The sequence below is a fragment of the Rutidosis leptorrhynchoides genome, chromosome 6, assembly GCF_046630445.1.
Source record: "Rutidosis leptorrhynchoides isolate AG116_Rl617_1_P2 chromosome 6, CSIRO_AGI_Rlap_v1, whole genome shotgun sequence".
Classification (NCBI taxonomy): Eukaryota; Viridiplantae; Streptophyta; class Magnoliopsida; order Asterales; family Asteraceae; genus Rutidosis; species Rutidosis leptorrhynchoides.
The window spans coordinates 373,769,519-373,783,996 of NC_092338.1; positions in this window are offsets into that span (position 1 = coordinate 373,769,519).

A 14,478-nucleotide genomic window follows, 5' to 3' on the forward strand; every position below is an offset into this window, starting at 1 on the left:
AAGGTTGAAATAATGGAAATCGTTATATCATAAAATGTTTTAGAAAAGTAGAATTATATATATTCATAATAGGTTTCAAGTTTTTAAATTACAGTCTGTTGGTGAAGCATGAGATAAAGTCCAAAGGTTAAATAAATGTATGAAATCATCTTAATGAAAAATGTCGAGTTACTTAACTTGTCGATATCCAACATCTAAATTATTTACACTCTACGTTCTTAATTTCACATTAAATAAAATGAAAGTTAACATAGTTATCTTATCAAGGTCACGAGGAAAATATTATAAAACATGAATGGAAAATTAAACATGAATTTCCACTAACCCTTGTCTAGTTCCCGTTAATTGACACATTTATTCTTACTTATAAATCACTTTACCATTTTTCGAATGTTATCAAAAAGAATAGATTTCTTAAATCACAGTGGACCTCATAACATAGACCCATAATCATATCACAATGTATCTGATAATTCAATCATTTAATATTATCTTTTAATTCCACCGATAAACGTATTGAAATAAATACGTTTATGTAAAGTACTATACGTTTAATACATTGTTAATATTTTCAAGTTATAATATATACACATATACATATATACTCATATTCGTTCATATAATGGTTCGTGAATCATTGGAATTTGGTCGAGGTTAAATGAATGTATGAACACAGTTTAAAATTCTTGAGATTTAATTTAACAAAATTTGCTTATCGTGTCGGAAACATATAAAGATTAAAGTTTAAATTTGGTCGGAAATTTCTGGGTTGTCACAACGTGATGTTGTTAAGTATGTTGAACAATGCGTCAAATGTTTGCAAGTTAAAGCCGAACATCAAAAGCCGTATGGTACGTTACAACCGTTAGAAATTCCGAAATGGAAATGGGAGCACATTACCATGGATTTCATCACAAAGTTACCAAGAACGGCGAGAACCCAATTTGACTCGATTTGGGTAATAGTTGATCGATTGACGAAAAGTGCCTTGTTTCTTCCCATTCGGGAAGCGATATCATCAGAGACTTTGGCTAAGTTGTTTATCAAGGAAGTGATATCAAGGCATGGGGTTCCTATATCTAATATTTCGGATTGAGATACTCATTTCACATCTCGGTTTTGGGAAAAGTTTCATGAAGATATGGGTACACAATTGAAATTGAGCACGGCGTATCATCCTCAAACGGACGGTCAAACCGAACGTACGAATCAAACTTTGGAGGATATGTTACGGGCGTATATTATTGATTTCGGTGGTAGTTGGGATGAGTACTTACCATTAGTGGAATTCTCGTATAATAATAGTTATCATACTAGTATCGGGATGCCACCTTACGAGATGCTTTATGGGCATAGGTGTCGAACCCCAATTTTTTGGGGTGAAGTGGGTCAAAGAGAAATCGGGAGTACCGATTTGGTTTTAGAGATGAATAGCAAGATTGATATGATTCGAGCTCATTTGAAGAAGGCTCAAGATAGACAAAAAAAGTATGCCGACAAACGAAGGCGACCGATCGAGTTTCAAGAGGGTGACATGGTGATGCTTAAAGTTTCGCCATGGAAGGGTGTTATTAGGTTTCGAAAATGAGGGAAGTTAGCTCCTCGGTTTATTGGGCCATTCAAGATTTTAGCTAGCGTTGGTGAAGTTGCGTATCGTTTAGAATTACCCGAAGAGCTTGCGGGGATCCATAATACATTTCATGTTTCCCACCTCCGTAAGTGTCTTACGGATGATTCCAGACGAGATTGAGCTAAACAATAAGTTAGAGTATGTTGAGGAGCCGATTGCTATACTTGATGAAAAAGTGAAAACGTTGAGAAATAAAGAGGTGAGAACTTTTAAAGTTCAATGGCATCGAAGTATAGGTTCCGTGTTTACGTGGGAATCCGAAGAGTTTGTGTTGGTGTATCTTCCTACTTATCATGCGGCTTAGATCGCGAGGTCGCAATCCGGTTCAAGTGTGGGAGAGTTGTAAGATCCAGTTTCTCTCAATTGTTTGGGACACCGTCCAAAATGGTGGGAAGCCGTCCCAGTGTGAAGGGCTGGACGCCGTCCAGACTATTGGACGCCGTCCAAATGGTCTGGCGGGCCAGCTGTCTATTTTTGGATATTTTAAAGAGGGCAAAGTGGTAAATTCACATGGAGACCGAATTTAAGGCCCTAGATCAGTTTTGGAGCATCATTTACTCCATTTTCAACAATCACACCACTTCCAATTCAATTTAGAGAGAGAGAAAAGGGTTTCTAGAGTGAGAGAGCTCAAATCAAGGAAGAAGAAGGTCGAATCGGGTCTAAGTGCGAGTTCTAAAGTTGTTCATCTAGTCCCTAGGTACATTTTGGTTGTAGTGGTAAGTCTTAACCTTGATTTCCTTGTTTTGATTGTTTAAGGGTTGGGGTTTGGGGTAAAGATGAACATAAAACTCAATTGTTAGAGTCTTGGAGGTTTTTGGGTAAGTTTGGGTCATGAGGACCCAAAGGTGACTAACCTAGGGTTTGGAAATGTTAAATGGTGTATATGGGTCTTAAATGATAGTAAATCACTAGCACACTTAGAGTTTAAAGTGAATGAGTGTATTTGGGTATGATAGTGACCCAAATGGGTGTGTTAACTTGAAATGGGTCAAATGTGTCTTTGGTGGCCTAAGTGGGTTAATAGGTGCGAAGTGAGATAACTTTGTGTTGAAAAGTGTTTTAAGACCATAATTTAATCGTTAGTAAGGGTTTGACAAAATCCCGACCTAGTGTTAGAATGAATGATGTAAATGGATCACATTTGCACTATGGGCCAAATGGCACTTGTATGGCGAATAAGTTGGTTGACCAACTTGAATGTATGATTGATATATGTGCGTAATGTATTAGGTACTTTTCTTTGAAGAGTACGGAAGTGTAATCATCACCGACGTGTTAAGGTGAGTGGAATAATTATATGCGTAGGTATATAATGTATTTATTTGTTGTAGCGTGAGATGTGAAGTGTCGATGTGCTAAGAAACCATATTTCACGTGACGAGTGAAGTGTCGAAGTGCTAAGACACCACTCAAAGTAATATGACGGGTGAAGTGTCGATGTGTTAAGATGCCACCCGGAGTGAAGTATCGATGTGCTAAGATACCACTCCAAGAAGTTAACGGATGAAGTGTCGACGTGTTAAGATTCCATCCGGGGTGAAGTATCGACGTGTTAAGATGCCACCCGGGGTGAAGCATCGAGGTATTAAGATGCCACCCGTGGGATTAGTGTACGACGTGTTAAGTACTCTAATGGTTGTTGTGAACACCGATGAGAAATTCAAGTACCATTCCTTGTACGATTGGTTAACCATGGTTATGTGTTGTAGTATAGCATAATATATTGTTTTTGATATATGCTATCGTTTGTGCTAGCTCATGATATCGTGGACTTAGCATTTGTAATTTGAGATGGTATGCAAAATTTTAAAATGCTAGCCTGTATGAGGTATTTGTGTAAGTGATTGCAAGTAAGTAGATTATATATGTATGTGTATAATTATTGAATTCACTAAGCTTTGCTTACCCTCTCGTTGTTTACCTTTTTATAGGCTCGGGCGTCGACAAGGGTAAGGGCGTTCGGTTGGATTAGAGATCCCGCTTTGTTTTGATAGGGGACGCTTTTGGATGTGTTAGCTTTTGAAGTTTGGCCAATATGTGGGTAGTTTAACCCCAAACACCATGCTCTAGGTGTCGTTTGGAATTTAAACTCTTTTGGTCGAACTTGTATTTTTGAGCGAAACTCGTAAAACGGTCGATGTGGGCCCGATGTTGTAAAACTTGGTTTTATGGTGGAAAGTTCTTAGTTTAACTTATTATAACATGTTGTGAAAAGGTTTTCGCTTAAAAGTGTCGGGAAGCGGGTTTTCCACTCGCGTAAGTGGGCCTCATAGATCAGTCCCTGGAAGATCATTGGGACGCCGTCCCAAAAGGCTGGATGCCGTCCTAGCCTTCAGTGCTGGACGACGTCCAGAAAGCTGGACGCCGTCCAAATGTACTGACCCAGAATTTTTTTTTTTAGTGTGTTTTTGAGATAACGAGGTCGGGTTGTTACAGCATCTGAATACCCAATTAGCTCAAAATCCTGGTCTTTGGGATACCAAAGACCACGTTTAGCAGTACCTTTCAGATACTTAAATATCCTTTTTACTGCTAGCAAGTGTGACTTTTTTGGATCAGCTTGATATCTGGCACAGAGACATGTGGCAAACATAATATCTGGTCTGCTGGTTGTAAGATAAAGTAGGGATCCAATCATACCTCTATATTCAGTGATATTGACTGGTTCACCATTGGGATCAGCATCTATTTTAATAGATGCTGCCATTGGGGTCCCTATATCTTTTAAACAAGTCAGACCAAATTTTTTTAACATATCTTTGATATATTTATCTTGACTTATAAAAATTTTATCATCAAGTTGTTTAATTTGCAATCCTAAAAAGTATTGCAAATCTCTTTGTAAGCTCATTTCATATGTCTTTAACATAAGTTTTGAAAAATCTTGACAATATTTCTCATTTTTAGATCCATAAATAATATCATCCACATATATCTGTACCAGCAAGAGATCACAATCTATCTCTTTTGAGAATAAAGTGGTATCAATTGTTCCAACTTTAAGACCTATACCAGTGAGATACACATGAAGTGTCTCATACCATGCTCTTGGTGCTTGTTTTAGGCCATACAGAGCTTTGTCTAACTTGTAGACATGGTCTGGATATTTACTGCTTACAAAACCAGGAGGCTGTTTGACATAAACTTCTTCTTGCAGCTTCCCATTTAGAAATGCAGATTTAACATCCATCTGGAATACCCTAAAGTTCATCTTAGCAGCATATGCCAAGAACAATCTGATAGCTTCTAGCCTAGCCACTGAAGCATATGTCTCTCCATAATCCAATCCTTCTTCCTGTTTGAAACCCTGAGCTACCAATCTAGCTTTGTTTCTGATTACAATCCCATCTTCATCCATCTTGTTCTTGAAAACTCACTTGATACCAATGATCTTCTTAGTTTCATCATCAGGTTTAGGTACCAATGTCCAAACCTTATTCCTATCAAACTGGAAGATCTCTTCTTGCATAGCTCCTGCACAGCTTGGATCTTTGATTGCTTCATCAGGACATGTAGGTTCAATGGTAGACACAAAGTTTACATGCATACAGAAATTGCTGGTTGCATGTCTTCTTGTTTTAACACCACTTTCCAGATTACCAATAACTTATTCAGTTGGATGCTCCTTTGTCCATCTAGTGTTATGAACAGGTGAGCTTGTTGTGGAACACACAACATCTTAATCATCAGTTAGCTCAGAGGAATGAGCAGCAGTGGGAGACAGCTGTTCATTATGAGTGTAACCAGTACCAGCTTGAGATCCTTCAGAACCAGTAGACCTATACTGCAGTTGTAAAACTTTAGTAGAGCCAGTAGGTCCACATGGTTTAGACATAGATGGAACAGAGTGTTCCATCTCATCATCAGAGAACCCAGCAACATGGATTGGTGAGGAATTTGCTGCTGGTTCTTTTTCATCATCAAGAAGTTGCTGAGTTGGCTCTTCAAATAGTAACTCCTCATCTTCTTGACCAGAAGATGAAGTAGAGGCAGTTTCATCAAATGTAACATTAATGGATTCTTCAAAACAGCCCCTTCTTTTATTGAAAACCCTGTATGCCTTTGACATGTTGGAATATCCCAAGAATATACCTTCATCAGCCTTAGCATCAAACTTTCCTAGCTGATCCCTATTGTTTAGAATGAAACAGGGAGTGCCAAATTCATGAAGAAATGAAATTGAGGGTCTTCTTCCTTTGAGAACTTCATAAGCAGTTTTCTGATGTATTTTCACAATTAAAGATCTATTCTGGGTAAAACAAGCAGTGTTCACAGCTTCTGCCCAATATGAATTTTTCAGCTCAGACTCAGCCAATATAGATCTTGCTGCTTCAATGAGAGTTCTGTTTCTTCTTTCTACAACACCATTCTGTTGAGGTGTTCTCACAGCAGAAAAGTTCTGTGAAATACCTTTGTCAGCACAAAATTCTTCCAATGTTGCATTTCTGAATTCTGTACCACGATCACTTCTAAGCTGCTTCACCAGTTGCCCATTCAGTAGTTCCATTCTTTTGATAAAATTAATAATTTCATCAGCAGCTTCACTCTTTTGCTTCAAAAAGAACACCCAAGTGTATCTGGAATATTCATCAACAATCACCAGTGTATACTTCTTCCTACTACAGCTGGCTATATTAACAGGACCAAAAAGATCCATATGAAGAAGGTGAAATGGTTTCTCAACAGATGAAATCTGCTTTGATTTGAATGAGGCATGGTGATGCTTCCCTTTTTCACATCCAGGACATAATCTGTCCTTCACATAAGACATTGTAGGTAGCCCAGACACCAAACTTTTACTAGATAACTTATGAATATCTTTGAAGTTGAGATGTGAGAGTCTCTTGTGCCATAACCACTTGAGGTTATCTGCTGCCTTTGAATAAAAACAAGTATCAGTTGTTGTGACTGTTGTGTTCATGTCAATTTGATACATGTTCTCATGTCTTTTTGCTGTCAGCAGTGGCTTCCCTGTCTTATCAAAAATAGTACCAATCTTCCTTCTGAACTGGTCTATCTTACTTTTTCTTGTCAGTTGGCGTATGCTGAGTAGATTATGTGTAAGCCCAACGACATATGCTACATTTGAAAAAGTAACATTCCCATTTGTTAAAGTACCAAAATCCTTTGTGTAACCCAACGAATTATCTCCATATGATATAACTGGACCATCCTTTTCATGATAGTCCATTAGCAGGGACTTACATCCGGTCATATGTCTCGAACAACCACTATCGAGATACCAGATTTGCTTATTTTGAATGCCCTGCACAGTAGCTAAGAGATTAGTTCTTTTTGGGAACCCATCCAAGAATGGGTTCTTGAAGGGTCATCTTTGATGATCTCTTCCTGTCTGCTGGTTTGGTTGAAGAGACAGCAGCAGATGGGGTTAGGGTTAGAGTACACCGGTTGGCTAAGTGAAACTTGCTTACACACTTATAGCATTTTCTCACATTTGGTATCGGTGACTGGTCATACACTGAGTAAATGGGTGCACTAAGATCGGGTCTACTTTCAGATATGGCAGCTATGAGCTGGTCAAGTTTGACAGTCATTATCTCAGTAATAGTTGACCCAACACTTGATTCCACAATTTGGTTCACTTTAGCTTTTCCCTTAAGGGCAGCTTTCCTTTTAGAACCAGTACCATAATTATGGTATACTGCTTTGCCTTTGTTCGACGAGTCAGTGTGGGAAGTTACTGACCCGTTAACTGATGCTGGTCGATTCTTGTGAATCTTGATTGCTGCCTTTGACTTGCCAGTATTGCATTTTGCTGGCTTGTCAGCAGCTACTGGTTGACCAGTACAAATTTCATTAGCTGACTCAGCATTGGTGAAATTTGAACACGAAGGGGAATCAATTGATTTTAACTTTCTTTGATTGTTTTCAGTGATTTCCCTTTTAATGCATCTTTCTTTTGGAGTCATATAGTAAATGCTTGAGGGATCAGTAGTTTCATCAATTGAAGTACTGGTTTCCTTGGCTTTTACTTCATTCTCCAAAATTTCTTTCATGGATGGTGGTGGGGTCTCAGTAGGTCTGACAAACTTATTTTTAAGACCTTTTTACCCTTAATTATCTTGGCAAAGGTATTTAGCAAGACAGCTTCAAGATCTGTTTCAAGAATGGGGTCCATGTAAGTAACTTCTGTGAGAGCAGTAGCAACAGCATAGTCACCAGCAAAGAAAGCTTCAACTTGGGCAGGCACCTGCTCATTTACACACTTAGCTGTGCGTTGAGCAGATGTACACCATAAAGCAACAACCTTCTTGAGGTCGTTTAGCTGGTTCTTAACATTTGCTGCCTCAACGTGAAGAGATTTTAAAGCAAAATTTTATTTTTCAAGTTTTGAAATTTCATCCTTCAAGATCTTAATTTCATCAGTTTTGCTTTTAAGTTTATCATTTAAAGATTTGTTATCATTTTTTAGAACTTCTTCACGTTTACTGCCTCTACATAAATCAACTCTTAGGTAGTCAAACATTTCAGCTTTTTCATCATCAGTATAAGTTCGAAAATTATCAACCTTATACAGCATTTCAGATTTCCATTGAGGTGAATCCTTTTTTCGATCAGCTTCCCTCATATCAGCCAAAAATGTACTACCATTATCATCCTCATCAGACTCCTCGACCTCCTTGGCCATCAAACACAGCTTTTTACTAGAAGCATAACCAGCATCATCATCATCATCAGTATCACTGTCAGAAGATGAAGAAGAGCTGGTTTCATCCCAATCATGATGCTCAGCAACTAGAACCTTTTCTGGCTTCTTTCCATTCTTATCAGCCTTTGCACTTTCCTTCATCTGAGCCTTCATAGGTTTATACTTGTTCTTGTACTTATCAGCTTTTGAGAAGGAGTTAGCATGTGATGTTGAAGGTTTCCTGGACATGCATTCAGCTGCAAAATGTCCAACCTTCCCACAATTGTAACACTCAGATTTAGGACCCTTGACTGACTTGCTGATATACCTAGCACTTGGTTTCTTACTCCCTTTGTATGGTTTGCTGGTTCTATTACGATTGAACCTTTTGAACTGCCTAGCCAGCAAAGCCATACCTTTAGCAAACCCTTCCACATCATCTTCATCATCACTGCTTTCTTCAGACCCAGTACCACTATCCACCTCATCTTCAGCTGACTCATCTTCTGCCATCAACTTTTGAACCAGTAAAGCTTTTTGAGCTTTCTTTTTAACAGACAGCAATAAGAGCAGTATCATCAGTTTTTGAGGATTTTGAGGTGGTGGGGGCAGACTTAAAGTTTTCTTTTAAATTCAATTCAAGTTTAGCTTCTGCCTTCTCATGGTTCCAAAGTGTACCATAAAGAGAGGACATGTTAAAGTTCTTTAAGGTCTGGGTGGTTCTTAAGGGGTCAGTGACAGGTTTCCATTTAGAAGGCAGTGAGTCAATGAATTTGTTTACTTGTTCAAAATCATTATATGTGGTTTTTAAAGTAAGCAGGTCAGCAACTAAGGAGTTAAACCTAATGAAGGTTTGCTTAAGGGTCTCATTCTTATAGGCAAAGAACATTTCATATTCTCTTTTCAAAGCAATAATATTATTCTGCCTAACCTCATCCATGCCTTCATAAGTAACATCTAGATAGTCTAACATAAGCTTAGCATTCCGCTTTCCCTTAATCAGTTTGAATAGGTGGTTAGGTAAAGTTATAGCTAACAGAGTTCTGATCTTAGGGTCAAGTCCAACACGACGTTTGTCCTCAGCATCCCATTTGGCTGGAGTGAGAACAACCTCTCTGCCAGGAATGGCAGGAGTGTCAGCAGTGGCTGAAATGCTATCAATAGTTTCAGTTGGGACAAATGGACCATCTGTGGTAATGCCAGGCATAAGTGGGTCAATAGACTCCAGGTGAAGCATGAACCTTGCCTTTCAAGTTTCATACTCATCTTCATCGAATTTGGGTGGTCTATTGGATGAGCCATTTTCAAGGTAAGCTGTATTTGAGTATGCAGCCATGAGAGAATTCAGATCCAAGATATTAAATTATCAAGACTGAAGCTCTGATACCAGTTGTTGGTCCCTTGATTAATAACAGGAGTATTGTAGAGGGGGGGGGGGGGGGGGTGAATACAATTTCTTTTAATTAACTATCCAATTAAAACACGGTTTAGTATTCAAGCATGTAATTTAAATAGAGCCGAAGGTAATTATTCAACTGTTATTCTTTATTGATTAAATCACAAAGAATTACAACTATCCTTGGCGGAATGATAGTTGGTTATTACAGATTTACCTAAGTATAGCTATGAGGATAAACTTAAAGCCATTACACGTTTTGGACTCTAAATAAATAAACCCACACCACTAGTTGTTACAAAAGTGGATACAACAATTTATAGTAGTCCTATTAACCGTGTAATGGTTATATTGTCCACTGGTACATAGGATGTCTGTACTTGTGGGGACAACTACATCAGAGAGCGTGCTCTCCTCTTTCCTCTTTGGTAGCTATTTGCAGGAACACCCCAATTTGGTTTGGCACCACTATTCGTTTAAACAAATAGAATGTTTTGTTCCCTAGGCATTGACAAAGTATAGCACATGTCTGCACATGCGTTAAACTTCTGCATTCCCACGTGGTATTGTAAGGTCACTTGTCAGCCTCCGACGCGTGTCCTTTCCTGTTCAACTTTGTCTTTGACCTCTGTTGAATAGTACAATTGATGTAGACCACTCGAGAAACCACCATGCTTGTAATGGAGCATGGCTGTCTTATGTTGTATGCTGCTTACCAGGTTTACTGGTTCTTCTTATGCTGAGTCACTTGATATTCTTGAATTGCTGAGTACTCATCCTGTGCTGATTCGAAGAATATACTCTACCTTATGCTGGTAGACTAGGCAGCATACTTGTGACGACCCGGAAATTTCCGATCAAATTTAAAAACTAATCTTATATGGTTTCGACATGATAAGCATAGTCTGTTAAACTAAATCTTAAAAATTTTGAACTGTTTCAGATATCTATTTGAACTTTGGCTATTCCCGACGATTCACGAACGATTAATTGTAAATATACATATATATTTATACATACAAATGTAAGTACATATAATAATTGAATATAATAAAATATAGTTGAAACATCAAGAAAATAATTATGTAAAATAATTTACAAGTTGAATATAGTTGTTAGATTAATATCATTAACAATACTTTCATTATAAATGATAATAATAATATTTGTACTATTAATATTAATATTGTTAATATCAAATATATATGTATGTAGATGTAAAACTGGGTATATACAGGTGTTATTAATATTAGTGATATTATTATCATTTTTATTTATATTATTATTATTAGTTTTATTATGATTAATAAAATTAAAATTTATATTTAATACTAATGTTTATATAATTATTATTATCTAGTTTCTTTATATAATTAATTTACAAATATACATATATATCGAAAAATATGGATACAGTACCAATATATACATAAATACATACATATATATCAGATAAATAAATGAATAAAAATAGTTACATATAAAATATAGATATAATAAAATGCGTAATCCTTTATCTATCACAATCAATCTACTTTAGTTTCTGCTCATGATTGGTACGATATCTACTCTATATTGAATTCACATCAACTAGGAAACAAATTTTGTTAAAGGTCATTCTCCACTTTAATTTTTTTTTGTCTGCTCTTCCTTGGCTCAACTTAGATGCCGAATTCATAAACCATGATAAAACAATAAAAAAAAAACTACTAAAACATCTATAATCAACAAGTCATTCTCATTATTTTTGCTGCCATACAACTCCCACTAGTTTTCTGTTTATGCTGGACAAAACGAACACCAGCAGCAGCCACTGTACAGCTGCAAACAAACACCACCAACTGGTTACATTGCTGCTACAGCTGCACTTCCTGTCTATATTCAGCTAGTAACCGAGACCCAAGAACTCCTCAAACAAACCCACATACCATTCTCACTAAACACTACCTGCTGCTACTGCTTTCCTTGTTTAAATAAACGAAAACAGGTATCCCCTATTGTCATGAACTGCTGTTTGGCCAAGCACCACCAATTGAACACAATATTCTGTTGCAAATCAACTTCTAACTACAACTTTGTTGCTCATTATTCAAACACCATCAACGGTAAATACATAATCATCTATATATCAACAACTGTACCTCTCAATACCCTAAACACATGAACAAATCAAAGTACTGTTATACTCCTTACTCAAACAATACCAAAATCCAACTCATTTGGCTGCTTGTTACCTGTTACTGCCACTATCCACCATGTTCCTGTTAAACCTGCAACATAATCGAACACTTTTCAACTATTGTGGTACGTTTTCAGTTTTTGATGGGATTAAAACATCAACCACCTATAATCACTGCCATTTATATATATATATATATATATATATATATATATATATATATATATATATATATATATATATATATACATCATCATTAACAATAACTGACAATAACTAGATAATCATAATCACCTTCAATTTGTAATTAACTAATGATATTTGTCTTTGAACTGGAACGAATGAGAAAGAATTAAGATCATTATTGTGTTACACTAAATCGAAACCGTCGAGGACACCATCTATTACAGTTTAGGATTAATCCTTTTAGAAAAAAAAAATTACCAAAATTGTAGAAAGATTAAAATAATTTAGGAAAATATAATAAACCGATTACCTAATTCATCAATTAAGAATCGAATGATTGATCGATGGATGAAGGTTGATGTTCAACGTTGATGACAAAGACGGATGACGATGTTGAACGAGGATAAAGACAAATCAATAATCTGCTATCCATGATGGAAGTTGCTGTATTGATCTGCTAACGATGAAGAGGGTTATTGATCGAATATACGATGGTGATTTTTTTTTTTTGTGAAATACACTGATTGATCTCGATTAAATTGGGGAAGAACTGAGAACACACGCGTACATATAAATTAGGTATAATTATTATAATTATAATTATTATTATTAGATTATTCTAATTCTTTTTATTATAATTATTAATTATTATTATTACTTATTATTATTATTATTATTATTATTATTATTATTATTATTATTATTATTATTATTATTATTATTATTATTATTATCATTAACATTAAAATTAACAATTTAATTAAAAGTAGTACAATCATTAGAATTTTTGTTGTTATTATTATTATTATTATTATTATTATTATTATTATTATTATTATTATTATTATTATTATATTATCATTATCAATAATATTATTATTATTACAGTATTATTATTATTACTAAAAACATAATAACATTATTTACCTAAATATTTACATGTAACAAATTTTGATTTAACAATATAATTATATAGATATATATGTATAAATAATAATATACAAAACAAATATATATAACCTTTGAAATAACAAATATATTACTAAATTAAATAAGTATTATATATAAACTAGTTGATTATTATTACATATATGTGTTAATATATTTACTTGATATAGGTTCGTGAATCCGTGGTCAACCCTACATTTGTTAAATGTCGTCATATGTATTTTTACTACAAAATACATTATGGTGAGTTTCATTTACTCCCTTTTACTCTTTACATTTTTGGGACTGAGAATACATGCGCTGTTTTTTTAACTGTTTTACGAAATAGACACAAGTAATCGAAATTACATTATATGGTTGAATGATCGAAATCGAATATGCCCCTTATACAGTCTGGTAATCTAAGAATTAGGGAACAGACACCCTAATTGACGCGAACTCTAAAGATAGATCTATCGGGCCCAACAAGCCCCATCCAAAGTACCGGATGCTTTAGTACTTCGAAATTTATATCATGTCCGAAGGAGGATCCCAGAATGATGGGGATATTCTTATATGCATATTGTTAATGTCGGTTACCAGGTGTTCAATCCATATGAATGATATTTTTGTCTCTATGTATGGGACGTATGTTTATGAGAATTGGAAATATGAAATCTTGTGGTCTATTAAAATTATGAAATGATTATTTATGCTAAACTAATGAACTCACCAACCTTTTGGTTGACACTTGAAAGCATGTTTATTCTCAGGTATGAAAGAAATCTTCCGCTGTGCATTTGCTCATTTTAGAGATATTACTTGGAGTCATTCATGACATATTTCAAAAGACGTTGCATTCGAGTCGTTGTGTTCATCAAGATTATTATTAAGCCAATTATAGTTGGATATATTATGAAATGGCATGCATGTCTGTCAACTTCAGATGTAATGAAAGATTGTCTTTTCAAAACGAATGCAATGTTTGTAAAATGTATCATATAGAGGTCAAGTACCTCGCGATGTAATCAACTGTTGGGAATCGTTTATAATCGATATGGACTTCGTCCGGATGGATTAGGACGGGTCCTTTCAGTTGGTATCAGAGCGGTGGTCTTAGCGAACCAGGTCTGCATTAGTGTGTCTAACTGATAAGTCGTTAGGAAGCATTAGTGAGTCTGGACTCCGACCGTGTCTGCATGTCAAAAGTTTTGCTTATCATTTCTAGTCGGAAATCATCTGCTTATCATTCTTAGTCTAGACACATCTTACTGCAATGATTGCATGAATAGTGTATAGACAAAATTCATATCTTAGCGTATCTGACAATTCATATCTTAGCGTATATGTTATTGTCACCTTTGCCTGACAGCTTCCGTAGATTCCTCTGTAACTTATGAGATTTTAGTAATATATATGCATATGTAAATTATGTATTGCAGGATACTAATCTACATCCTATAATCTATTTCTTATCGAAAATCCTTCATCTGATCATACGGGATGAA